At 39.5% G+C, this 26,335-nt stretch overlaps 1 protein-coding gene across 1 annotated transcript in view; it reads right to left on the reverse strand.

Moving 5' to 3' along the window:
* Positions 1–26,335, reverse strand: part of ndst3 (N-deacetylase/N-sulfotransferase (heparan glucosaminyl) 3) — an 87,206-nt gene that overhangs the window by 53,194 nt on the left and 7,677 nt on the right. Inside the window, exons 3-4 of the mRNA XM_058639613.1 lie at positions 25,704–25,815; positions 23,204–23,257 (exon numbers count right to left, since the gene is read on the reverse strand). The gene's annotated coding sequence lies outside the window, so the exon portion shown is untranslated. The remainder of the gene's footprint in view (positions 1–23,203; positions 23,258–25,703; positions 25,816–26,335) is intronic.

A 26,335-nucleotide genomic window follows, 5' to 3' on the forward strand; every position in this document is an offset into this window, starting at 1 on the left:
AGTTTACGTTGACATGCACAGGTTAATGGAATTAAGGCTGTAGTCTAAGACTGAGTCAGGTAATCGGACAACTTGCAGAGTCTGAGTATACGTGTGGACAATCGATTTATTGGCCTTGTATGTCTGACTCCGCTTCCGTAGGTGATGCTCTCTATTTCATTATGGGTATTCAATTAGTTTCTTGTTGACCTTTACATCACAGTAAAACAAACATTGATGGTGCAATGTCACAATGAGTTGGATCGTGCCATGGTCCTAAACCATAAATCTCTACGTCAGTCCAAACACCTTTGTGTTTGTTCTTTTCCAGCAACAGTACTGCAGTTTATACGTCGTCTCCTTCTACTTCCGGGTTACAGACTGGGGAGGACATTTTGGTGCATGCGCAGAACGCTAAGTGTATACATGCAGGAGTAATCAGACTATGAACTGCATTGTCCAGGTATGTTTATGCCGTTTAAGACTAGCTTGATTTTAGTCGGACTAAGTTGTTTACAAATTATTGTCTTAAAAAAAAGTCAGACTGAAAGCCCGGACATTTACCATGTATGTAAATTTAAATACATTTAACACTGCCATTATTGGTGACTTTAATATTCATGTCTGCTGTGAATCGGAACCTTTTGTCAAAGAATTTTGGATCCTGTTGACTCATTCTTTTAATTTTATTCACCCAGATCTTTTTTTTTGGTTTGCTCTTCCCTTTGTCCCTACACCTCTCCTTCTTTCAGGTTGAGGATTTCCACCTTTTTAAGGTGGAGATCATCATATCGTTACCTGTTGGTTGAGAGGCACTCGGCTTATAATGATGATCCTGTCAGCGCTGTCTCTATTCATTACAGCCTCTGCTCACCCACGCAGGTGTTTTTAATCACTCTGACTGATTAGACCCAGTCAGGCCGGAAGTGGGTGGAGCTGTGCTGGGAATTTACGATGTCACAAAAGTACCAGTGAAACTGATAACAGGTCAAAAAACGTCGTCCCATCCAAACAAATGTCACAAACATATCAGGGGGGAAATGGATGGACTATTAAGAGTGCAGAGGCCGTAACCATCCATCCATCAAGTCAAGTACATTTCATTTATATAGCCCAACATCACAAACACAGTTTGCAATGAAGGGCTTTACAGTCTGTACAGCAAGTGACACCCTCTATCCTTAGACCCACACACGGAATGATCCACCCGTCCAGTTGACAAGGGGGACAAGAGAGATCAACAGCCTATCACAGTATAGTACCATTCACGCCACTAGGTGCCAATGTGACTGTGGGAGAAATCCCACACACTAACTGGGAGAATCCACAGACATGACATAAAAACTCATGTGAAAGAAACATTTCTGAATTTATAAATAAGATGGCCACAAAATATGTGAAGTAGTTAAGTGTCGCTGTATGTTTATGGGTCTAAAATGGATGATAACAATAATGACTTTGTATAGTTTAGAGCAAAAGAGAGTGTATGTACTTTTGTAGTGTTCCTGTAAATGTTTTAAATAGTGTAAGTTGCATATAATACTAGAATATATTTGAATTATGCATGAAAATAAAAGTATGTCGGATTTATTGGTTGTTTCAAATAAACCTGAGGTTTGAAAAAGAAGAAGACCCTGTACGTTTATATCATTCCATATTATTTTATGAAATGCCTCCCAAGAATTCATCACCACAGCTTATGATACATGACAGAGGATTTTCATTCATTCATACACTGTGCAGTAATCCCAGTGGAATTGTTAAACATTTCCACATGGCCCATTCCATTTTATCCCACTAATCCACGCCACAGGATTATTATGGGTGAGGGACTACAAATAATGAATTTGAAACTATATGATTACACACAAACAACAAAGAAAAAAGAAAAAGGGAACATTTTTCATTAGTCGGGCTTAAAGCAGCATGCAGCAAGTTGTTATAAAATATAAAATGTGAGATTTAAAAGAAAATGAGTTAATTGTGTAAGTTTGGCATATGCGGTATTAGGTCTAATCAGATTCATTTTAATTTGCAAGCAAACAAGAAGGGAGTCATGATTAAAAACATGTATTTATAGTGAGAGCCCGTGCCTATAGATATCAATTGTCAGAAAAATATTTCATAAACACTTATACAATCTTCAGTCTTCACAAATATACACAAATGGAATCGCAAATTGCCCCTGTGATATATCATTTCTCCCATAGCAGCTGGATTTCAGAAGTAGTTCTGTTAAGTGCTATACTTATTGCCATAAACAGCAGGAAGCAGCTGACAAATTAAAGGTCCTCTGACAGACACACGCAGAACACTGTGTGACGGCTGTAATATTGCCACCATATAAGGGGAAAGCAATTAAGTGAAATGTGTTTGAAGAAGATGCATAAACCACAAATTATTCATGCATCGCAAACTCCGCATATGTGGTAGAATGGTTAATAACAACATTCAGTTAATTTATGGTCACACTCTGTTCAACCCACAGGCATTAGTTCACATCAAGGAACCTGGCCCTCTCTCTCGTTGTCGCGTCCTCGATTTGGATTGCCAAGAAGTAACATGAGCCCCACAACAAACACAAAATTAATAGAAACATAATTAACCATCAATATCAACAACAAAGAATGACAAAGCTGGGCATAATGTGGGCGAAAAAGTGGATGAGGAGGTAAGTCATGAGGAAATTGAAACACAGACATATTAAAAGGGGCATGGGGGGTGGACGGAGCAGGTAATCAGAGCAGGAAGTGAAGATGTGGAATCAAGAGAACGCAGAATTAAGACAAAATAGAACAGAAAGTGCCAAAAACAACAACTTGACTTTACGTTGAAGCGCAAGACGAAATACAGGATCATGTCAAACAATCTTGGAAACAGACCCTATGCTTATTTTGGTTTCTGTTGCCTTAGGATAATTTTGTAATATGTATTTTAAGCGAGAGCCCTGCCGTCTTGCACTGTTTCTACAGCAGCCCGAATGGAATCAGCTTACTGGACCTTTCAGAGTGGGTTTATGTTTGCAGTCAATGGGGTCTTGCAGGTATCTGGAGGCTTGATAGTCTCTGTATAAATGAAGTAATGCAAAACCTAATGACATGATCTCAACAGTACCAGATATGTGTGAATGCAATGGCACTTTTCCACTATACTCGGCTTGACTCTGCTTTGCTTTATTTGTTGTTTTTTTTTGCTTTATTTTGTTTTTTTACGGAGAAGTACCTGCTGCATTTTCAGTACCTGCTCTGGCGAGGTTTCAAGCGAGCTGAGCCGATACTAAAATGTGATGTCAACAGACTTCTGGCCACTGATTGGTCAGAGAGTGTTGTCACCGGAAGAGTCATGAGCGTGATGTCCGACACAAGAACAAAACCAAACAATGCCAAACTGTAGATCAGTTAAAAGGACATAGAAATCCTGAAAACATGCGTTGATCTCCAACATTTAGCAAGGATGGGTCTAAAATCTCAATATTGAACAGAGGAGTATTTAGCGACAGCACTGCTGAAAGCTGGCGACCGTGAGCCAAATCACAACCTGTTCAGCTGTTCAGTGACTGTGTCAGACGGAGTCTATGCTCCAGTCATGCAGTATTGAAATACTGCAGCTCATTTATAGGGTCAAGGTAACTTTATTATGGTTGCACAGCTCTATATTGTTATAGTTAAAAAGCTCTGAATGTGGATTACATATAGATTCTGCTGTTTCTATTGTGACCTCCATTATTGCTTTTCTTGTTACATCAGCTGGAGGTCCGACTGAGCAATATGTAAAGTTGTAAAGAATGCATGTAAGTGCACTATATACTATAACATGACACCCGAGACACAATAGGCAGAGGTAAAAATAGCTTCATATGGACAAACCAAACAGACACAGGGAGACTTGAGAAAAACCTGTTGGAAGACAGGAAGTACAAGGCCACCCTGCCATGCTTTTAGTCTTGTATGACCTTCATTTACAACATTTTTTTTATATATATATATATAATTATCTTCCTCTCCTTTCCTTTGTTTTCCCCAAAGTTACTGAATCATTTAATAATATTACATTGGATATACGCAGATCTTTTGACCTTAGAGAAAAAGAAGAACTTGGAGGTGAGAAAACATTCGTTTTACACTGCAAGTCAGCAGTCGATGCAAATACAATTTAATGAATAGTGTCATAAACCTATGAACCCACAAAAAGAACCTTTTTTTTATCAAGTTCTCCCCTCCTTTACGCCCACTCTCCCTGTCTCTTCTCTTTACACGTATATTCATTGCTCTGCTTGTCTGTCTTTTTCAAGCAAGAACTTCCACAATTTTCATTTTGACCCATTTCAAAGGGATTACTGTTGCAGCAGTGAAGATAAAAGTGTCTCAGAACAATTGTGTGCGTGTGTGCGTGTGAGTGCATGAGTGTGGTGCTGCAAAGAGAAAGATATCCTTGTCATTGGCAGTTGAATTATCTCGATTAATAATTCAGATGATAACATGCCCACGATTCCCCCCCCTTTCCTCAGTACTGTATATTCATTTTCATTTAATATTTTATCACTCCATTTTGAAGATTTTCTTGAAAATGTGCCTTCATCACAAGTTGCAAACAATGATGTCTGCGTTCTGCTGTCGTCGCTGATTAAACACAACCTAAAACTGTGGCAATTCTGCATCTGTCATTTACTTTACTCCTATTTTTCTTAAACTTATTATTGTAAATCGTTTATGGAAATAATACACAACTGTGACAATAGAAAAAGCAGGATTCACGTTTCAGCAAATTGCCTAACATGGCAGTAAAGTCACACAGCAGTGTTTAAGCATATTAAGCTGGTATCTGTGGTTACGGGGTATGTTGCCTCCTCATGAATATTAGATGTGCCACTGACAGATATATGGGATCAATATGACAGCCATATTGAATGACTTTAATGTCTCATAATGCCTGCTTAACTTGGGTTAGCCTCTCATAAATGTGACAGATACCAGAGTACTATTTTGTTTTTAAGTTCCCCTTGTCTGAGTTGTTTTTGGAACATGTTATCAAATTCAACATCTGTTTATGAAGTCATTTGTCTCTAATTGTACAGGAACTGAAGTAGACATGGTGGTTTCTCTTCGAGCTGGAATGGTGCCTCCAGTTTTCTATTAAGGGAGAGAACACTATTTTCCACTCCATGTCTACCCTCCAACCCTTCCCAAGTGTCATGTTGTCATGCCAACATCTTTTCTAAACCAGGAGACAGCACTAACACCCACGAAAGCATGCACACATGTGCACACACATGGACATGCATTGCCTGAGCAAGTAAAGGCGAAAATCCAAAGCCACCATCTGTACGAAACAATATATTTAATAGATTTTATACTTTAAGCGGTTTTAAACCATTATATAACAAATTGGCAATATCACATTTGAGATTTGTGATTTGTTCTTAGCCATTTAAACGACTGACTGACAGTAAGTTGGACCTTATTAAGTGCTTCGGTTTATTTGTATATATTTTAACATATTATATTCTGTAACATGGTAATAATGTAAAACTGATAATAAACTGGCAACAATATCGTGATTCCGAATTTCTAAAACTCCAGCTTTAGTCCCAAGAGTACATCCATTGTTATGCCTTCCTTAATGGGAATTGATGTGTTGACTAACTATTCTTGTGCATATTTTCAGAGACACTTAAGTTAGTAAAACTACGCCGCTGTCTTTCCGTGTGAAAACTTGGAAATAGTCACTCACCAGTCCATACAGATGTAATGTTTTCATCTGCCACCATTTTCTATCTTCAGTGGAACAGAAACTTCAAGATATTTAAGTCACATGCAACTTATCGGAGGGAATTACATGTTCATTAGTCTTCAGTTTCCATCGCAAGTTGTGGCATTTGGATTTTCTAAATGTATTAATATTTCCACGTGAAGGGACTATATGTTGCAAAGTTTTGATATAAACATCATGACGGACATACATCTGAGAACCATATAGTAAGGAAAGAGTAAAATGCAAAGCCTGTGTTACATGATGAGGCAGACAGTAACGTGAGACATCAATGTTAAATCAAGGTTGTGCTGAAAATCCCTACTGGACTTTATTTGATATAGGACGGAAGTGGGAATGTATTAATGCAAGTACTGGAGAAGGATGGGACAAACATACGAAGCACAAACAGGAAGCACAAGGATTTGATGGTAGAATTGGATGATTTGACAAAGCAGATTGTTAACGTCTTTTTTGAATAAAAAATGCTTTGAAGGTATGACTTAAAACGGGGTGCAATCTCAATTTCTTGTCATCCACAAAGTAAAGAGGGAGGAAATAGAGTGGGCGAGAGATGTTTGTTCAAAGAAAGATCTTTTGGCTTAATATGAATGTATAAATAAAAATATGTTTGCCACACTTTATACAAAGTCACAGAGCTATTTGCGTCACTAGTTAGATTATATTTCTATTTTAATTTTAAATATCCTCTATAGTGTAACATAGTGTAAGAATTATTATTGCATTTATCAGGAGGAAAGTATCCAAATGTATTACTTTTTAAATGCATATTTTTAGCTTTAATTTCACTGTATAAATTAGAATGAGAGTTATCTTGAATCTTGAACTAAATTTTAAAAAAGAATAATCCTCTTTTACTGAGGTTTCATTGCCCACTATACTGTGCTAAAATGTACAGGGTTGTTTTGGGGTTGTTTTTTCTTGAAAAAGTAGCATTTTAATCCCATCCTCGTCAATAAACACAAGCTGTAAAATGATAGTAGGAGGGTATACGTACAAATGTTATTCGTAACAGAGAAGATGATACTGCAATTTTGAACATGGGAGCAAAGTGTGTTATTCTGAAAACAGCTGTGTATGTACAAATGCATACAAAAATTAGGTCTAAAATGATCTGAAATTAATGTTTTCTTGTGCCACACTTTGTTTACATTCCTGTAAACAAAGTGTGGTACAAGAAAACTGGTCTTTGAAGAAGTGCCGATGCTCGTGCTGTGCGGAGTGCCTTTATTTTTCATGACTCAGGTTGGGTAGCATATCAGGTTGCGATCTATACACTAACTCCCCAATATTTGACTCATCACAAAGGCCCTTCTCTCTATCTCTCTCGCACTCTTGCTCGCTCTCTATTTCTCTCTCTCTCTCATACACATTATCATGAATCAGCTGATGGTTAAAAGCAAAAATTATATTTATGACTGCATACACATCATTCCAAAACTCATTATTCTTAGGCCTGTCTTGGCAGGATTAATATAAGGTCTTGCTGTGTGTGTGTGTGTGGGTGTGTGTGTGTGTGTGTGTGTGGGTGGGTGTGTGTGCGTGTGTGGGTGGGTGTGTGTGCGTGTGTGTGTGTGTGGACTTTGTGGAGTTATGGACGCCTGATTGATTTGATAAAAATGAAAGCCATTGATTCTGTCATGAATTTACAGCACCTCATTTACATAACTCAGAAAGCTGAGTTGCATCTTAGTGCTGGCATCACTGGACACAGTGCTCTTGCAAATGCACACACACACACACACACACACACACACACACACATAATGCTGTTTACATAGAAAAATGTACCTACTGTATGTTCATCTGGGCACACGTGTGTGTATTGGTCATAATGTGAGTTAATCAGGTGCTTTGTTCGTGCATTGCTGTTTTCAGGCAGTGGAAAATTACACAAACAAAAAAGTCTGTGGCACAAAATTTCATTAAGCATTAATTATACAGATATGGCGTATTAGCAGGATGATAGAAATCTGTGTACATAGGTGGGTACACAGTGAGTGCACTCCTCCTGTCGCACACAGAAAAGATCCACTTGGGCTGTTTTTAAAAAAAATAACTGATTTCCTGGCAAATCTGCCCTGATAATAGAAGTCTGCCAAGGTGCACCTGCATCATCTTCAGTATATTCAATATAAATGCACACCAGGACTGGAAAATTACCAATTAATTATAGGCTGCATTTAATAACCCAAAAGATTAATGCACAGTAGATGAATAAATCATAGAAAGAGCACGACTTAGTCAGCGATCTTTAAGCCCCCACAGAGAACAGAATACCCACTTTACGACAACAGCCACTTTCACAAGTCTTAGCTGCCCTATACTGGCTCCCTGTAACATTTAGAGTTGACTCCTCCTTGTATACAAAGCACTTCATGGGCTTGGGCCAAGTTACATTGCCAACTCTTTTGTTAGCTATGTACAATGAACACTGCAATCGTCCGCTGCTAGTTTATTGGAGGTTCCCAAAAAAGTCGAAAGACTAGATATTTTTAAAAGAAGACTTAAAAAAACATAACTTTTTACTCCAGTCTTCAACTAGCTCTGTTTTTATTCCACCCTGTGATCGTGTTTTCTTTGCATTTTTAGTTTATTGTAAAGTTAAAACTTGGTTTTGTGTGTTGTGTTTTATTGTTGTATTTGCCTTTTAAATGTTATTATTGGGACGTGCTTTTTTGTCCCCATAAAGAAGTCAAGTCCCAATATTGTGAGTGTGTAAACAGATTTAGGTCCCCACAACATTAGTGATACCTGGACCACACACACTCACACACACACACAGTCAGACTCATATCGGTTATGTATAATGTCATCATATTAAAAATAATAACGTTGAAATGAGGGATTCCAACACCTCTTCTCACCTAATAACCACACATTGAGGACACACAGTCTCGTAGAGTCCACAACACTTTACATTTATCAAAAGCAGCATCACTGTAACTGTTTTGACACATCTGCTTGCTTGCACATTTAATTTTTGCCACATGGTCAATATCCATCCTGGGGTTGAAAACTAACGCTAAAGGATGATGTGGTTAAAACCCTCACATAGGTTTGCCGTTCCAAGAAGTGAGGGGTGAGGTGTAACATTTGGCATTAGCCCGCTCCTGTTTGGTAGTGATAGTGTCCTGGAAAGGACCAGTTCTCTCTCTGCCAAAACAGACACAGTGTGTACCTGCCACACGTGCGCTGTTACCCACCAGTAGGTCCTGGATTTGCAAAAGGGTCTTTGCTGCAGCGAGCGCCGTGATGAGCTGTTTCTAAAGGATTAACTAGGTTGATGTTGTTGTATCATTTCATTGTTGGCAGGTTTAAGATGTTTAAAATGTCATGATATGATTTGCCGGTGGCAAAATGTAAAACAGTTAACACTTTATTGTGTGCTACACTGCTACAGCTACACTGTGGACTCTTTATTAGTAATCAATGCAAATTCAGTAACCCGTGAGCAGATAATCAAATGGCACTTCTTCACATGTTAAGTGACATATAATTAACTAACTGCTAACTAACCAAGTTGTGCTTTAGTGTCTAACCCTAACCCTGTACGAAAGTGCCTATAAATAGTATTCTTGCAGTGTTAATAACCATCAATTCACTTCTCTGATTGTGTCAGCATCTTCTTAGTTGAGGACCATGTCAACATACGATCACAGTTATGAGGAATTCTTAGTTGTCAAATAGTTGCTTATCTGTTGACAGTCAACTACCCTACTGTGCATTTGACGATCACACTTATGTGTTGACATAGCATGAATACCTGTTGATAACTCATAGAGAGTCAAAAATGTACTATTAAATTAAAGTGATATCAAAAAAGCATCTGTTAATGTACATAAACATAAACATTCATTGGCCATCTAAAAATGTTTGCAAACATTGAGCACACATGTTTATAAGTAACAGTGTAATTATTTTTAATTTAATTAACCTCCCCAAAAGGTTAACAAGGTGAGCTGGATTTAAACTTGATTCCGACATCCTATGATGCATGATCACAACATCACAGGCTTTCTGCGAACCATTTATCAAGTTGTTGTATGTATGTTAAAAAAAATAGACTAATAAATACTTAAATTACCATTAAATATGATGTTATATAGTGTTACGCCCCACAGGTTAGGCCGAGGCATAACAAAAAAAAATACTCATCTTCCTCAATACTCAAAGAACAGCCACAAAACGACTGAACCAATTAAGTGTGTTTTATTTACAATTATTAACCCTTACAACACAGAGTATTCCGGCTGCTTTTTTCCATTACTATGTTTAAACATACAGTATATACAGAGAGTATAAGAATGTGCAATATAGATCGTCTTTTATCCTTTATTTCAGCACAACCTAGGCAATCTGATAAAAAAAAAAACTATATAAACAAACCAGAACAAAAATGTTTAAAATCCGATTGAATTTGGGAAATTGGGAAATACGTCACAGTTCAAAGTTCACTCGGCTCATTTTAATGAACAAAAACAAAAGAAAAACAGTTTATTTTGTGACTTCTGCAGTTACAGCTACTTTATATCACTATTAAAAATGTGACATAAAATGACTCATAACTTTGACTCAATTTCTTGACTATTTCTTGACTATTTTGCCATATAAGTCACATTATGTATACTGTATATAATAATTGAGCTCTTTCGTCTGAAAATAACATAATAAAAAAGAATACGTTTTTACTTGCGTACAATTAAAAAAAAAAAAACACAATACTACCACAATCTGTTATTATTGTTTCTTCAGTTGTTTCGAAAATTGAATAACCTGAGGCACCAGAAAATGCACTGCAGCAAGGACAGGGTGTTATGGTCACAGTTTACTGTGACAGTAAATCTCTCCTGGTGCTGCATTTCTCTGTGAGCAATTTTCATTTTGCGCTGTTGTTTTTCGCACAGCTGTTTAATAGGTTGAAGAGAGGTAATGTGATTGGCTAAGAGTTTTATTGTTTGTTTTTGCAAACACCACTGGTGTGCCTATAAACGAATGGAAATTGTAAAGTGCATTTGAATATGGTCTTAGTGTATATGTGTGTGTAACAGCATTGCGATTTGATTGGGTTGGTCTGTGGGATTGCAATCCCACTGTGGAATGAAGTCCATTTAGCTTTAGGCCTGTGAAGATGCGTGTGAATATATCAAATTACATGAATGAACGTTATTCGGTTAAAACTGATGATATTTCTGAATTGTTAAAATGTTTTTGTTTTTTTAAAAACACACAATAACATAACATGTCAACATTTAAAGCTGTTGATGAACATCAGACGAAGAGTTTCACTTTGAATGAAAGTAGAAAGAAAACCAAGGTCAGTTCTTTGTGTCGACTGGATTAATACAATCAATCAAGTGTATATCTGTTCTCATATGTGTTTTCCTTTAGGGCCTTTGCTGGTATGAAAACTGACTTTCTTCGGGACCAGTTGACTTAATGCCTAGTTAAAATTAGGATTGATATGTGAATTGTGGTTAGGTTAAGCTTAGAGTTAGGCCTTAAGTGTAATCCGGCTTCTTTCAAACGAGGTCTTTTGTTCTTGTTGACCTCTAGCAGCAGAAATGGGAAAAAAGAGGACAAAACGGAAGTGATTAGAAAAGGTAGTGAGGTAGAGAGATGGATGAAGACAATCTCTGCAGACTAACAGTGAGAAAGAGGGAATAAAGGAGAGAGATGCAGTCAGAGGCAAATAAAGGAGAGAGGTAGTGTTGTCATCCAAAGGATGAAGTCATTTTCTCCAGACATAGTGTTCCTGTTGCTGTTAAGCATCATGGGAAAGAGCTGACAGAGTAATGGATCACTGCTTGCACAAAAATAAAAACACTCACACTCTCTCTTACACACACACACACACACACACACACACACACACACACACACACACACACACACACACACACACACACACACACACACACACACACACACACACACACACACACACACACACACACACAGCTCCACCAGCTCTAGTTTTGCAGCGGCTTCGTTTATCGCGCCCACCAGTGTTTGTAAATACCCAGTGCTTACAAGGTAAGTGACTGCTAATGACAACAAGCTGGATCTCAGATTTTAACATCTGTTGAACACTTTAGATCAAATAAACCATCATAAACACACATTTGGGCATTTGGGCATTTGGACAAAGCATTGCTCGATTTTTCAACAGTTGCTGCACCAAACCTGCACACTGATTTATCTGTTTATCTGCAGACAAAAAAAAACAAAAAACCTACACCCTGCCAACATCTCTAAACTGACTGTGTGAGTTTCTGAGAAACCTTAAACCTCATGTGTCAGACTGTGCTGAGGTGTAGCTGTCAGCGCACACTTCGATCCCCCAGCACAGCGATCGCTGTCTCAGGAGACCTCATCTAAATTGTCTCGAGAAAAGATAATACGTGACCAGGTTGCGTAGCTCTGTCATGTCGGCTCTGGGCAAGGTTTTTAATCCCAGCTGTTGTTCTCTTCAGAAGTTTCATGTTTCATTCTCATCATATCAACAAAAGCGATGATTTTTATAATTGCTCATAGGTTTCAATTTGTTTTGTCTGTTTATGCATTAGCCTGCAGTGTAAACAGACTGTCTGGAGTGTTTTCCTACCTTCCTGACGATCGACTCAAGTGCCCCTCGTGACCCTGAAACAAAGTAAGCGGGTATGTAAAAAAAATAATGCTGCCTTCGCGAACTGTCTCGATGAACTACTTTGGGCTATTATTGTTCACCCTATGCTTGTGCTCGATGAGAATTGTTTTGACCTGCATTCATGCTCACAGCCGATATACAACTAACTGAAACTTTATCAACATGCTTACGGGCAAAATGGAGGTCAGTGCATTTCACAAAGTGTGTGCTTCTTCCATTCGATAATGATCTTATGACACCGTGAACTGTATTAAGTCCATTGTCTTTGTGTACAACTCAGTAACTTGCGATGCAAGATTATTTAAGTTTAAGTTTATACTTGTTTTTTTAATATAATTTACGTTTGTTTGGGGAATGAGAGTCTGCACTCTGTGGATGAACACAAAAGTATGTGAAGGTGTATTTAAGGAGAGTTGTCTTGACTCTGTGTCTCTTGGTTTGTCTGTTTTTAAGGTGTACTCACATTATGTGCCATAACCAAAGTTGCCATCTGTGTCACTGCTTTTGATCATTTTGTGAAGGGGCTAACAATGAGCCATTTGGACTCTTGGGCCGACATTATCTCCTCGTTGACGAGAGCTTCTAATGCAGCCCTGTGAATCTACACTCCTTCCAGCTCAATGTGTCTGTGGGTTGTCAGCTGCGTTCCCTGAGTGGGAGGGAGCAGCCACATATAGACAGCAACCAGACCGAAGCACATAAATGACTCAGATGTATCCATGGCAGTATGTGGAAATGACGTGATTTACTTGTTCTGGTCCCTTAGTGTATCCTACCAACAACTGCACTTGTAATTTTTAAACTCACAGTAATTCATACACGGATAGCAACCTTTTTAACAGTGCACATATTTGAAAGCTGTTTTCAGACAACATGAAAGTACCCGGTAAAATCGGTAGCAGAGACATTTCGGAGCGTGACACTCAAATATGAAGAAGAAGAACATCATCTGGGTCTGACATGTTTACAACAACACACAACTCAGAACACTCAGGCAAGGAACGGCTCCTGGGTCGAGCATGCAGCAGGCAGGACGATCACCCACTCACTCAATATGAAATATCTGAAGTTTTGCGTGTGTGTTTTTTTCACTGTAAATTTGATATGGCGGCTGTCTGGAAAACATCTGGAAAATGGACAGAGTGACATTTGCACATACTCACATACAGTCGAGCCCCCTGAGGACAAATTTCAGTGTAATGTGCGTGTCTTGAAAGCAGCTTGTGTGGAGAACAATGACATTACCTTCCACCAGTTACAGATACTGCAATGCAGCTTGGAAGAGCACATTCTTAGCGTCCAGAAACATTTACTTTTTGTACACTAAACCTATATGCTTTTTACCTTAAAGCCCTTCAGAGGTCTTCAGCCACATGCATTTACTTTAGATTTATTCCCTGATTTGTTGCGTTCTCCACATTTTCTTTTATTACCATTTTATCTACAGCAGCTGCAATCCATCGTCCCTGGTGAGAGTTAAATGCATTTATCTACTTTCAAAATGAAGTCATAAAAGTTATTAAAATTGTATGGGTTGTTAAACCATACATACTGTAGATATCGCATGCGTTCAGCACATAACAACCCTGGTTTCCATAGCACCCACAGACAACTATAATAAGAAAGACGAATGATGTTATCTAGTTAGGGGAAGCAAAGGCCAACAGATGGACAAATTGATGACAGAGAAGCTGGCAGACGGACTCTCTGATAAACTAACCACAAGACTGATAAAAAAAAAAAAGAAGAGAGCAAAGGGCAAAGAGTAATCGGCATGCATATGCTGGACAAACAGATGGACAGAGTTTGAACAGACAGACAGATGAACACATGGTGCTTCTATTAGGAATAGTGGGCTTTTGTGAGATGGACTAGCACACTATCAGACTGTCAGACGTACAGACAGACAGAAACTCCACTGGGATGCACTAAATGGGCAGCATCAGGCTTGACATTCTGATGCTGAAATGGGGGCAGGTGAAGAGAAAGATGTATCTCTGAAGACCATCGACCTCGCGAGGGACTCTTCTTTCCTGTGTGTATGCAGATATGTGTGTTTGCTCGCACACCACTCTGCGTGCGTGTGTTGTCTGTGTGTCTATAAGTGCTCTCTGCCATTACCAAGGCACTAGATAAAAGTAGTAAACACGCTGCCAAAACAAGGTGCTAAAAGAGTAAAAGTACTAATGGCAGAGGATTTGTGCACGCACACACACGTCGACACAAACGCATGCGCACACAAAAACACACACACACACACACACACACAGTCGCACAGCAGCAGAAGGACAATGGGGACATCTGCTCCACAGTTTTATCTTATTTAGACAATAGCGCTTTCACTGTGCTGTGGGAGGAGAGCAAAACATGTTGGGAGAGAAAAAAAAGTCACCTTTCCCGAAGCCCACTGTGTATGACAAGTTTTATTCACTTAGTTAATCAAAGCCACATGTGCGCACATTATGTAATAGATAAGGGAAGCAATCACAGGGGAATTAGGGAGGTGGAGTATATTTGTGGCTCAGCGTAAAGTTTTTTGACCTTGCTAAATTTTGAAGCGTGTCATTTTTAGGCCTCCTCCTATTAAGCAAAAGCATAAACATCAATTTGACGGCTTAATAGGGAGTGATGGAGCTACTACTTGTGTGGTGTGTGCCAGTGTGTGTGTGTGTGTGTGTGCGTGTATACCACGTCCCCCAAAGGCCCTTAAGTGGTGTGTATTTATAGAGACTGTGTCTCTCTAAGGCCCAGAGGCTGGTTATACGAGCCCTTTCTAATGGCTAGTAGGAGAGGAAACATTTACTGCCATGTTCCCACAAAACAGACACACGTGCATGCAAGACATCAACAGACATACACGCAGATGTACGATAAGGAAGTTAGAAGTGATGTTTTTCTGTGCTCTCTTGGATAAACTTTAGCCTGTCCCCAGTGCACGTGTCTGACTGTCTGAAACTGTCTAAAAATTGGTGAAATGCAAGTGAACGGGATAGGTGCACACAGCAGAAAAATGCATCTGCGGCACACTGCACCACTGATAAGATGAGGAATTTAATTTAATGTCATAATTTAATTTCCAACCTTCTTCTCTCAGCCTGTGCAGCTGAGGGTGGAGTGCTAGTGGCTTTCCAAAAGCAGGAGGGCAGCGATCATATGACTTATTCTGGCTCATTGGCTGTAGGCTGTACCGTACGTCTGCCATTTTGCCATTTTGGAAACCACTTTTTTTTTTACTGGAAACGATACTGTATGAGCTGGCAAAAATGGTGTAAAATGGTTTTGTGGACGTGCAATCGCACAGTTTTTCACACAGGGTTTTGCAATGGTGTGTGTGACATTTTCCTTCTGCTTGATTTGCCTTTTTAATGACAGTAATTGACTCCCTGTGTGCAAATGTTCCACCAAAACAAACTTCCCCCTGGCACTTTTTTTTTTTTTTGCAGGTGCGTCTTTGCTGCATCCGGGACGTGCATGGCCAGGCTGACGATGGGTTGTGATTATGATTGCTTTAAGGACCAGCGAGCAGGATTTAGTGGAATTTTATTGGCATAATTGCAACCATTTAAATATTAATGGGAACAAACATGGAAGACTCCGTGGAGGAGGACCCACCTGTGTAGAGGTGTCATTCCATGGCAACAAAAATGGCTTTTAATGAAAATATATTTTTAAACATTGATTTGAATTTCTTCTAATCATCCAACACTGACACAACATTGTGGAAATAGGTCTGCCGATGTAGGACTGAGGCTGAATGTGGTCCCATGTGCACCTCTCTTGTGTACAGTGCCCTTCAAAGTCAGGTGTAGCTGGTTCCTCTTGGGGGGGGGGAGGGAGGGTTACATACAGTAAATGAAAAAAGAAGGCAGCCATATGGCTTTGTTTGAATTTGTACACAGGCCAGGCAGAGCATGTGCATGTGCGAGTGCATGTGCGTGTTTGAGCTGAACGCGAGCCAGACAGCACTGGAACAGCAGCAATTTAACTGATGTTCACACCATATGGTTGGAGTGATAGCATTAGAGAACCTGCGCTGAACCTGAGACTGAGCGGGGGGGGGGGGGGGGGGGGGGGGGGTTGTACGGTGGACCAGAGCTAGAGGCCAGGATTTGGGATTTCTAGAGCGGCTCAATTATGGTACACAGGTATGCAAATCATGCACACAAGAACACAGACATTACATAGTGTTCCTACAAATGTGCAGGCACGTAAATGCAAATGAAAGCGTGTGATCACCACCCTGACCAAAGAGGGCTTGCAGAAAAATACTCGCTGGCTTGTGTGTGTGTGTGTGTGTGTGTGAGAGGAGCGAGAGAGAGAGCGAGAGAGAGAGAGCGAGAGAGAGAGAGCGAGAGAGAGAGAGAGAAACGGGGCAGAGTTTTTCTCCGTGTTTCAGCAATCTGGGTGATTTATGCTTTGAATACTGCAGTGTTTTAGGTGGGATCTCAGGGAATTCACAGCCATATGTCCTCATTTCCCTCTCTTACACACACACACACACACACTCTCACATAAAAATGTACAGCGACAAGCATACACAAGCTGGCATTCATATACACACACACACACCACTGCTTTCGGCTGTAAAGGGCAAGGACAAAAAAGGAGTGTGTGCAGGTTTGGGAGTGCAAGTTAAAGGGGGGGATTATACACAGTTGGAATTTTCTGCTGCAGTTTTAGGGAAATTCTTGGCTCCTGCTTTGGCAGAGAGTGAACAAGTGGGTTGAAAGGATGAAAGAGAACAACATGGGTGCTGGTAAAGTGGAAAAATTAGTAGAGAATGCCCAAGTGTTTTTAAAGCTTATCATTCCTGGTGCGGGGAAGTTCTGAATGTTCCACTGAAAAAGGCTCCAATCAAAGAGAGAACAAACGACTTACAAAAAACTCTAATTTGACAAAAATGAAATACTATAATAAAAAATACAATATGAATATGATGCCACTGAAAACTTTTCCTCTAAAATGCCCTCTTACTTATTTATAGCGTTTCTTACCAGTGTGGTGCACGTTTCTCTCAAACAGACTATTTAAGGATGTATTTTCTCTATGGTGCCACATCATTTTGTCCTCATAAAAGCTTCTCCTTTATTCTCTGAATGGATAATGCAATCCAAATAGTGGAAATCCAGCAATAACACCCTGAGTTGCTGGTGGTGGAAAACATTATATTTTCAATACAGTCCTCAGTGTAGTAGATTTCATCTTCTGTCACCTATACATAAAAGATTTACCCCGCTTTCGTCGACAGAAATGAATTGATTTTAGAAGATGCCAAGGTGTCAAGCTTTTAGAGAGATATATGCTAAATGTTGTTTTATTTTATTTTATTTTATTGCTGAACTAAAACTTGACGTATCCAAAACCCCATTACATTTATAGTTCGACTAAAAGTTTATAAATTCAGTAACTTCCTTTAAACACTGTTTTTAGATGTAGATGCATGCATAAAACATGAACAAACCTACAGAAACTCACATCTACGCTGCTTATTGTTTGTCCCCCTGTTTTCACCATTGCCTTTTCTCATTGGTAGTAGTTGGTAGTACTTTCTGAAAGTAAGCACACAACTGGAAAGGAGAGATTCTGCTTCCTGTGTACTCTGGCATGCGAATGCCTAATGTAACTGTATGCTCACATATACAATTTCAAGTGTGTTAGTAGGGATGCAGATTACAGAGCTGAACTGTTCATCTGGACGCATATTGTTTCCTTATTTGAAGATTTTCACATCAAGTCGTAACCCATGGCTCATTTTAAGGTAGCACATACAGCAAGTACACTTGAACTGGTCTGCAATAACCTGAACCAACTGAAACTAATCCATATCAGTACAGTATTGCAAATGTCAAAAGTCACTGCAGACAAGTCCGGAGCCGGATACTCTGGATACTGTCCTCGTGAGAACACAGCAGGAGAAGCTCCAGATAATTCACAGCGGGTAAGTGTCCATTCTTATCTGGATGAGCTACACAACACTGGAAGAAGAAGGAAATGGCAATTTACCTGAGCCACACAACTAGAATTTAATAAAACCTCTTACAGATTAGCACAGCGACGACCCCAGGTTATCATTTTACATTCATCCTACTGCCCTTCACTCCATCCGTGTCAGGTTGCACATGCAGATGAGGATTATAGTTCAGTTCACTTCCGATCTGTATTGTCCCTGAAGGGGAAAATTGATCTGCAGTAGAACAAAATACAACCACAAATGGAAAGTAATGAATTACATTAAGTTACTGTAACTGAGTAGGTTTTTTGTGTACTGTACTTCGCTACAAAACACATTTGTTACTGAGTTAAAAAAAAATGTTGATCTGAATTAAAAAAATAAAATAAAATAAAAATAAATCAATCACGCACCGGGAACTTTGGCGGTGAAGGATGAGGACAGGTGAATTGGCATTAATTAAGGTCCCTGAGTGAGTGAGAAAGTTCAAGCATTTGTGACCTTTGACCCATTTTGACTGATACATTACATATTTTAATGTGTCAGCACTGTCATTTGTAAAAGTCTGCCTTTAATTAAAATTAATTAATGTGAAATGTGTGTCCCCTTGCTCTTTTTGCACAACACAAGAAAGAACCTTGTGATAAAAGTAACTAAGTAACTAATAGCAATACTTTTACTAGTAAAATGTTATCAAAATAGTGGTAATTTACTTGAGTAGAATATTTCAGTGATTACAACATAATCATACCTGAAACAAAACAACCTCAAGGATAAAAGGAATAAACAGAATCTTCTGTTTAAGTCACTGTTCAAGTCGAGACTGCATTTATTGGACTAGGGACAAACCTGGTACCTGTATCTCCGGCCAGAAGGGAGAAGAGTAAATTCTTTCTAGAGTGGGTGAGCAGGATTGGCCAAGATTGATTGCACTTGTCTGTCATAAATAGCTGCCAAAGAAAGCTGCCGTGTGCCAATTATCTTGCCTGGCTATTTTAACAATGTTGGACAGACGATTTTTGTTCTGCACCATGAGGTTCCCGTACCAAGAAATGACGCAGAACGTTAAAATAGACTCAATAAAAGATTCATAAAATAAAACCATCAGAGTCTTGTCCACACTCAAAGTATCCAGTCTGCACAGCACATCTGTACAAAAACAGATGTTCCAGATGATGTATGTTAACGTTTCTGTGTGTACACAACCCAGGACCAACACATGAAATCCCTGCCTTTCTAAGCTGTAGGCATCTTCATTTGAATTTCCAAGTGCTCCAGAGGCTACATGATGTCAGATGATGTTGTCTGTGTGTGTCCTCAGAGGAGCAAGATGGATTAGTCCTCAGTTTAACAAACACAACATGACAGCGAGCCTCACTGAGAGGAAGAGCTTTGAGGTCAAATTCTATTACTGATATTGTATCCCGTTTTATTGAAATTGTATCCATATCTGAGAGCCATCATCTTTCATCTCCATCTCTTATTCTATCTTCCTGTTATTTTCTACCTCCCCGATGTTATATACTCAGAGTGTCAGCTGGAGAAGACAGAGAAGAATTTATTGGTGGGGTGTTGACAAGAATAAGGAAAGACAGAGAACTAGAAGGGGTTGAAATAAAAAAGAAGAACAGCGAGAGGATGAAAGATGAGGAAAATCACAAAGTGGTTTCTGCTCATCTATCTCTGTGTATTCCACTCCCCCTGCATTGCCTTCAGCCCTCCCCACCTCTGTCCCTCTCTTTTTCCCCCTTCCATCTGAAGTCTGAAATCCCTCAGGAAGTTCGCTCATATGCCCTAATTTATTTACCACCACCACCGCTGTAGCACGTCGTCATTAATTTACCAGTGTCACATTAACGTGTGCTACTGGACACACTTCAGCTCCACGGAACATACACGTAGCAAAACTCATCCATAAACATGTGCCCTATTATTACTGCTCCCCACAGACGAAGGCATTTGATATGAGCCACTAATGAGCCCCCAGCCTGACCTATATATTTAAATCATAAATGTACTTCTGCTATCAGCTGTTTTGCCCATTTCCGTGAATCTGCCTCATTTGCTATAACACACTACAACGTGAGACTAATGTGTTATCTTCGTTTGTTTTACAGCTAAGTGAGATGATTTCCCATGCTTGGAAAGTAGGAAATTGACCGTTAGTATATATAGTTTGGGTTTGCGTTCTGATAATTTACATAAATGTATGCACCAAACACTAACACACACACACACACACACACACATAGAGGTTTGCACAACTATTCCTCATAGAACACTGTATTGCTTCAATTCATTTGGACAACCTAAAAAAACAAGCAGTTATCACTAACCATAACCAGTTAATGTCTGACCCTGACCTAAACCTAACCACAATTCAAATTCAGCGTGTTTTGGTGCGCAGTGTCCAAGTCATCATCAGTGCTCCTCTGCCTCCTCAATATTCAGCCTAGTGTTACATTTATTTTGCATCACAAGAATATGTATTAATGTTCTCACATCAAACAAACACGCTTTCATGATGAAAGAAGACGTTTAAGACTAAAGAAGAAAGCTTTCAGTGACTCCGAGGTATACAGGAGCAATGGGACTTGAAACAAATGTAATTTACTAACTCATGCGTGCAACGTTTGTATAGAGATTTAAAAAAAATAGCATTCTTTTATTATTTTTGTTAGTATTGTTGTCAAAAGAGCTTCAGGAATGAGGGAGAAAAGTAAATGATTTCATATGGCCCTCCAAATGATATCAAGTTACAGTATACTGAGTCATTTCTGTACGGTTTTTTTTTAGTAATAGATTAATTTTGCATCGTAAATACTATTTATATATACTATTTATGATTTATTGTGAACTAAATATTGCTGCATATCAACAGAAAGAAATTGGTTTTGAAATTCTCCAATATAACTTTAATAAAAAAATTTAAAAAATGGCTGCTGCACTTGACTCTTAGGCATTACTGTTATTTCTTATCCAGCACACATGCAAGGCACTTGATCACAAACAGAAAAAAGTCTCATGCAGTATAATGACACAGAAAAAAACGGAACAATTAGCCCTGCAACAGCTGGTGCTACTGATGGCAACACTGTGGGATTACACAAAGAGACAGAAGACACTGACGCAGACAAAATGCACAGAAGGAAACTTCAACAGTGACGGCAGTGTGTCCTTGAAAATCTGTGCTAGACCTGGGATAACAGGGCAAGGCCTTATCACACTAAATATTGATTTAATATTCATTTATTTTAAATATATTGGAGAAATATTCAGGTAGGGAATATTATGTATTAAGAACCTCAACCCCCAGTGTGTAACATTTAGGGCTTTTATTTGCAGAAATTGAATATAATGCCCTAAGTAGCTGATGTCTACTTAAGGCAAGGGACTTGCTTTACTGTTTGCTACGATAGACTATATTCTCTTTAGGTGTCACCAATTCTGACACACTCCACCTTTACTTTAGTGGACACGGGTTAGTGCACATGTGTCAAAGTCAAGGCACATAGGCCACAACCGGCCCACAATACACTTTTATTCTGCACTTGACACTCAAGTTTTCTCGCCCATAAAAGAATTTAATGATTAAAATGTGGACTTTGAAAACACAGGGCCGGAACTAGAGGGCGTTTGTGAGGAGGCTCAACCCCTCATTTGTATTTTGCTCCTTCTCTTTCAGCTTTATATGTCTAGTACAGCAAATGAGTGGCTAAGATAGACGTGACTACGGCCCCTTTATGAGCCGTTTTACTGAAATACAGCAGCGGAAGTCAGGTAACACATAACTATGCCCAGTTCAATGGAAAATCATTTACCAAAATGATTACTGCTCTTCTCTTCCACATTCTTTTGTGACAACACCGACTGATGCATAACTTTGAAACAGAAGTCCAACTCATTGCAAGAAAAAAGTATCCGTCGTGCTCAGACATACATCTTAACCCATCAACAAACCTTTAACCTCAAATTTGATCTCTGAGTTTTTTCTTTATTTAATGTTTAAGCATGAATTTTATATTATGTGACCTCATCTGGACCTCGACTTGGACAGAGTTTTCAATTTCGTCCTCCTCCGTAATTGAGTTTGACACTTGGTGAGGCTGATGTGCTTTACAGGCAGTGAATGCAAGTGGTCGACTATCCATCCATCCATCCATCCATCCATCAATTCACATTTGCCATCGGACAGGTGTCAGGATACACATTATCAGTACCAAGGAAGCAAGAGGAAACAACACTGAGAAGAACTCATTTGTATTGAATTTGGTAAGTCTTGGTAATTACATTTTATTCTTTGTTTTAGTACTGATGAGCAGTTAGCCATGGAGAATCTAATTCTGGAGAGGCTAGTCTCTGTTAATTAAAGATTAATTACACTGAACTGGTTTTTGATCAACAAACAAATTCACACATGTATGAGCCAACCTTCCTACCAGCAGGAGTGATTCTACCAAACTGCCGGACAGCTTTAATGGCAATGTGTTCTGCTCAGCGCGCCCATTCCCCCCCAACATTTGCACTTGTTCGTTGAATTTTGAGAATATAATCCGATTACCACAAATAAACTGTGGTTACCTTTTTAACCTGTAGGAAACACATCAAGTACGATTTTGCGTTTGCTTACTACACCATTTAAAATCCATTCTTTCATTACTTACATCATTACATTTACTTCACTCTAACAACCAAACAACTGGGACTAGTGGAATTTATGAGCAAAACACTCTCTAATTGCCTCATCACTTGTTACAGACAGGAAAGTGGTTCTCGTCTGTGTGTGTGTGTGTGTGTGCAGTATGTGGAGGTTTGCCAAGAAAGAGGAAATAATAGAGAAAAAAGTGAAGACCTACCATTCCGGATTGTCCCAGTCCATCTGTATATGTAACCACATGAACAGGCTTTTCCTGCGAAAAAAACAACAACATAGAAATGTTATTTTGCCTGTGAAAGGTTTGCTTTTTTTGACATATTTGAAGTAAATTGTGTACCACATAAATCCTACACACTGCTCATTTCACAATTGTTAATATGGTTCTATTGTATGCATAGGTTCTTTCCTCATCTTTTGAGAACACCATTTCCTCTTTGTTTTAAATTTATCCGTCTACTCTCCGGACAAATTCCGTTTCATTTGCTACCGCTAATTATTTCATTGTATCGCTGTCCGAGGTAGCTGTTATTATAAATTACCAGAGAGAATTTTTTTTTTTCCGGAATCCATCCCACTCAACTGCCGTGGGCTTTCTACGTAAGACAACAGTCAATACAGCTGAGCGAGTGTTTGTGTCACAGAGGTGAAAATCTACATTTATACAACAGAACATTTTTAACTCACGGTGAAGAAATGCCAAGAGCGTCAATATTTTCAGTACATATAATGTAAACAGATACAGGCAAGCACACAGACCCATACACACCAGAACTCATCCAACAAATGATGCACTTTAATAAAATGTCAACAAACTGTGCTGTGTTTTGTGTCTGAGTCTGGCTCAGGCGTATATATAAACCTCGAAGGGGACTTGAGCAGTGCTGTTTTGCCTCCAAAGAAAATGTGTCACTAACATAAAATACGCAGTGTATTTCAAACAAACATGACTAAGAATGTTGCTGAACTGATCTACTCATTATTGACAGATTGATAGCTCTTTCTCAATTCTGTGGGTGGTGGCGCACGGCCGTTCTTAGTCGGTGGAGCGATTTGTCTGGTTAATTCTGATAGCGAACAAGACTCTGGCGTGCTAAACAGTTACGCGGCCCCCGTGTGGTCGGCGTCAAAATTCTTAGAGGGACAAGTGGAATCAAGCCACAAGAGATTGAACAGGTCTGTGATGCCGTTAGATGTCCGGTGCACATCACTGAGTGGATCAGCGTGGGTCTACCCGCACCTAGATGCGCTGTATGAAAGGGTGAGCGAGTATGCATGAATGGCAAACCTGTAGTGTAAAGCAGCTTTGAGTGGTCATCAAGACCATTTACCATTATTTACATAATACATAATATTCATTATTGTAATCATCGTGATAATAACAACAGTTGAATATCAATTTAACAATATTGTAAAAGGGGCAAACGTGGGCCCCTTTGCCCCTCTAACTTTCTCACGCGTGTCCCTGGTCTGAGTAATAGTGCCTGCCAACATATTTTGTGTGTGCGTGCAAGTGTGGGCATAGATGTCACAGCAGCAGGCAGAGTGATGTTGATAACTTATTTGGCATTTTGACAGTGATAAAGGACATTTGTTGCCCTCAGCAATGGAGGAAAAAAGTCGTGCAGGCATGCAAATACACATTAACACAAAATGTATTTTTACAGAATGTGCGTAAAGATCCGATAAACATCTGTATGGGTAACAAAAGCAATTCTCTACTTCACCCGTATGATTTTGAAATAAGTCGAGATGATGTGCAGGGATTTGACAGGAAGCAGCTACAGCAGGACAAAGTAAGCCCCCAACAGCAACATCTCTCACACACACACATACACAAGCCCATGCTGTACACAAATATTGATGTGCACAAAGACAATCACTTAGGCATGTTCTAGCATGCATAATCGTCCCATCCTCTGGGCAACAAAACAATTAAACAGAAGGAGATGCTTCATAGATCACAACTGCTCCTGTAGGGCCGTAAGGATGGATGCAAATTAAGCTTTTCAGCCTGAGCACTGAATGTTGTGTGTGTGTGTGTCTTGTGTACATATTTGGGTGTCACTGTGAGCGAATGCGGAGACTTTAAGGCTCCCCGCATGTCTGCAGAGCATTAAACACGAGTGACGAGTGTATCATGCCCAAATGAAAGCGACATCGGTGACAATGGCACCACACGGCACAAAAAATACACAAGCCTGCAGCCCACACACATCCTGCACGTGAGAGGAGCATAATGAGAGATGTTTATGGGGAGGAGAAAATGTTAATCAAGAAAGGCAAAGGTAAGTATGAGCTATAATATTGAAGAACAGGGGTACGAGCCCTGATATTTCACCCCAGTGTTTATATGTTCAAGCCAATACAAGTGCATGCGTTTGTTTTTGTTTTTTTAAATCAAGCTATTTATTTTATTTTTAATGAGTATGCAACCGCGGCTCCTGAAGCACTTGCTTTTAATTATTATAGAGAGGTCGTGTTGCAGTCAGACACAGATAACCAGGCTCCCACTCTCCTCCTCCTCATATTGCGTGTGTTCACAGAAGGTACAGCGTGTTATTCGCTCATTATACGTCAAGTTAAATCTAATTAAAGGCCAGTCTTTACATTTTTGTGGAGACATTTCCATATTTTTTTTTTTTCTGTTCTGTTCTGTTCTTCTTTCTATCAATGGTTGTGTGTCTGTGTGGTTCACTTACCCACCTCCCCTGTTGATTCTGATCTGAGACGAACCCTTATCTGATTGGATCTTTCTTGCTCCCGGAGGAAGGGTCTGGAAATAGGCTTATCCTCTGATTGGATCGTTTGCCCCTGAGGGAAGGGTACAAGGGAGGTCAAAAAGAAAACTTGACTGTCCTTTGGCTGGCACACACAGACAGGGGTCCAGCTTTAACACATACATGCGCACACGCGGACATTAAATGCATCAAGGTCTTCGGGGAGATTAATGGTGGAGTGTTTGATGACCCCACAGAGAGAACAGCAAAGATGTGTGTGTGTGTGTGTGTGTGTGTGTGTGTGTGGTAGCCTGCACATACACTGACATACACCAAACTTGTTGTCCACAAACAATAGCTTTCCAGTCGATCGATCAGCGGTGTGTTGTTTTGAGGACACTAGAGCAGGATAGGATGTGACTTGAGCTTTGTTTCAGTGTTTTGCTTGTGTTGCTTTGTGTCAAACAATACTTAGTCGTTTCCCCCTTTTTCTCTCCGCCTCGTCACCTTTCTTGTTGGTGACAGATTAGCTTCTGGCAAAATAAGATCAGGTGTTAAAACTGATTATTCTTAATGTGGAAAAAGAAAAAAGAAAAAAAAAAAGTCCATGAACA

This window comes from Solea solea, chromosome 10, assembly GCF_958295425.1.
Source record: "Solea solea chromosome 10, fSolSol10.1, whole genome shotgun sequence".
Classification (NCBI taxonomy): Eukaryota; Metazoa; Chordata; class Actinopteri; order Pleuronectiformes; family Soleidae; genus Solea; species Solea solea.